Source organism: Nyctereutes procyonoides, unplaced genomic scaffold (assembly GCF_905146905.1).
Source record: "Nyctereutes procyonoides isolate TBG_1078 unplaced genomic scaffold, NYPRO_anot_genome, whole genome shotgun sequence".
In the NCBI taxonomy this organism is placed as follows: Eukaryota; Metazoa; Chordata; class Mammalia; order Carnivora; family Canidae; genus Nyctereutes; species Nyctereutes procyonoides.
This window is the reverse complement of record NW_026575121.1, coordinates 55793810-55797301: the sequence shown is the minus strand read 5'-3', so window position 1 is coordinate 55797301 and position 3492 is coordinate 55793810.

Genomic DNA, 3492 nt, shown 5'->3' with positions numbered 1-3492 from the left:
TACATAAATCTTAAAAAAAAAAAAAAGCTTATGAGGAGGTGTCCTCATTTAGGTCTATGGGCGTAAGTAAGCTTTGTCCTGCAACATCTCTGCCAGGAATGGCATCATGTATCAGTTAATGACTCGCACACACTCTAGGCCTGAGTATAAAAAATTTTGATAATGACTCTATGCTAATAAAAACCTGTGGCTGGAAAATAAAATATATATTGTGACCTGTCTGCTAACCTTTATCTTTAAAATAAATGATATCTTGCTCGTGTGGATGTGTCCTGGAATTAAAAAAGAAATTCTCCTTGAAAATTAGTTTCTGTTTTCTGCGCTAATAGTAAGGAAGGTTAATAAAACTTTTTTAAAAAAGATTTTATTTATGTGTTCATGAGAGACACAGAGAGAGAGGCAGAGGCATAGGCAGAGGGAAAGCAGCAGGCTCCCTGCGGGGAGCCCGACGTAGGACTCAATCCCAGGACCTTGGGATCAAGACCCAAGCTGAAGGCAGAGTCTGCTCAACCGCTGAGCCACCCAGGAGCCATGGAAGGTTAAAACTTAAGAAAGAAAGAAAAAAAAGCAAGAGTAGAGGGCTAACCGAGGACAGTAGCTGAGAGCCCTGGGCCCCCACCCAGACTAGGCCAGCATGATGGCAACAAACCACTCCCCTTCTTAGAGTCTCAGGATCCCCCTCTGTGAATCTCCTCCAGAGTACACAAGGCCCAGAGCCCAAGGTTAACACTCTCCCTGCACACTCAGCGCGTTCCAGCAGCTTTTCAAACATGCACTCACTCCATCAATAACCCCAAACCCCACGAGGCACCCACTGTTGGATGAGGTCATTTCGGCCCAGAGAGGCAGAGCTCCCGTTGAAACCCAGAACAACTCTAGGAGTGACCTGCTGACCACTGCACTACACTACCTTCTGATGTGGGGCTCTGGCTCTCGTTTGGAAGGGAGTAAGGAAAGACATGGTTGGTAAGACAGGCCCGTGAGCCGTGTTCACAAACCAGGGCGACGACTCTGTAACTGCTGACGCGCTCATCTCACCTTACAGCAGTCAGCATCTGGATTTGGGCTTGCCATCCCATCCGGAGGCTGAGGTGTACAGATGTACTTTCAGGAGCGGTGCAAGGGTTGAGTGACCAGACTCTGCCATCTTATCCTGAGCCTTTAAGTTGCAGAAACTGGACTTAAAAATCAAAATTATGCCTAGAGGAGATCATACTTATAAGAGCAGATTTCACGCTTAGGAGACTGACGGGGGAATTGTTGCATAAACCCCAGAGCCCCTGTAGTCATCTATGAAGGAGCTGTTCAAATTTTCTTTGTCTCTGTGCTGGTGCTCACAGTCTTTTACAAGATTTAAACAGAGTAGATTTTAAGATATATATATATATAGCAACAATGCAGCTCCTATTTTATCAGCATTAGTAAGCAAATGGTAACAATTGCAGGTGTGAGCACAGCAGGATGGTTTCCTATACTCCCAAGTCCTGAGGAGATTTTCAAAACACCTAATGTTCCTGGGATGATTCCAGTCTATTTTCCTTAAAGGTACAAAGTCATCGACTTTAAGAAAGGCCTACTCACGCTTCCCTATTTTTTCATGGACTATAGAGTCAGTATCTAAAACTCAAAACTATTTCCAACAATCTGTGTCTCTTTTCAAAGATTTGGAAATCATAGTGCAGACACTCTTTTGTTTCCCCCTAGATATCTTTTTATACAAAGACTTTAATATCTTCAGCTTGGATTATTTTTCATTTGTTTGAGCTATTTATACATTACGAGGAACATTTCTTAAAGATTTAAGAATTGATATACTGGAATAATTGCATTATTTAACATTTATCTGTATCTTTTTCTAAAACAGGCATAGTGCTTCTGAGATGTATCTGGAGTACCTGCCCTTCTTTGTATCATGATGTGGTTCTCTAAACTCCCTAAATGATCTGCACTGAGTGACAAAGGGCCCAGTGATTTTTTTCAAAAGAGAGTAGACCCCAGACACTGTTCCTACTCAGTGATTCTAACCTGGCATCATCCTGTCATGATGATAAATTGTATGTACAATTCATAGTCGGAGCAGATGGGAGAGTGCTGGTTATTAAAATCTAAATCTGTTTCCCAAACAAAAAGAGAATTGTTTACCTCTCAATGAAACAAAGATTTTTCATAAAGGAAATTTTGGATATTCCAGTTTTAGTAACTGAAGCAATTATACAGTTAGGGACACCTAGACTCTAATAAAATTAAGGTTGACTCTAAATGAAGTTAAATAGAAGGCACTCATTCATTTATTCCCCAAATTCACTGAATGCCTGCTAGCTTCCAGGAATAGAAAGATTTACCAGAAAATATGCTGTGAAAATAAATAATATTTTTCTTTCCATTAAATACTTAATTTTGGGGCAAATAAACCTTATGGTATGTTACTGCAGCCTGGTCACATAGAGAGACTTGTTTTAAGAAGTGCTATACAATAGCAAAAAGACAAGATACATTTGGCTTTTAAAATACTTGTAAATTCACTAATCTTCAAGGCTACTCAAAAACCCAGACTTCAAAATTCAAGCCCATAGATGGAGACAAATGCTGTAAAAGGTAAACTGAATTCCATTTGTCAGCTTCAGAGTTTTAGGCCAGCCAGGGTAAAAGAAAATCAGGAGATTTCAGATCCAAATTTATTGATTTATTCATTCATTCTTAATTTAGCAACTATTGATTGAGCTCTAGTATGTGACAGTCTTGTGGAAACTTCTGGAAACTGTCATTCATATATTATTGACCCCAGAAGTCATCTTGTTCCAGGTACATTAGTTGTACCTTTGGTGAAGCTGAATGACATCAGTCAGCTTGATTACCTAGATGACCTCCAAAAAGACATTGACTTTAGAAAACAACAAAACTCTATTTATTATCTTACTATGTGCTGGACACTTTTCATGCATTGTCACATATCTCTATGATTCTGAGAAGTTTTGGGTGTCACTGTTTCACCTATAATTAATGAACCTGTGTCTTAAGCAGGAAATTCTGCCCAACGTCTCACAGATTAAGAGGCAGGATGAAGCTCGAATTTACCATCTACTGGCCCTGAGGCCCTATCCCCAATCTGTACACCGCACTGTACATAGCTCTCCATCTAGGCAAGCAGGCAGTCCCGATCTTGGAATTCTTACAGAAAAAAATGTGCACTGTTCCATTTTAATGTCGGCATTGATTTTTCTTTAATGAGTTACAGTTCAAGCATTTGTTTTCAGAAAATGTAACTAGAAATTCCTAAATTCCTATAGGCCAGTATCTGCCAGAACTTGCCAGAGATGCCCAGTAATTGAAGAGACAATCTAAGGGGCATGTGATTTACCGGTTCCTCCTGATTTTCTAAGCCATATTCCTGAATAATGATACCATCAAAACCGAAACTAGATTATATTATCTTCTCTCTCTTAGAGAAAGTTCTTTACACAAGTTGAAATTTAGTATAATGTCCTGAGATTT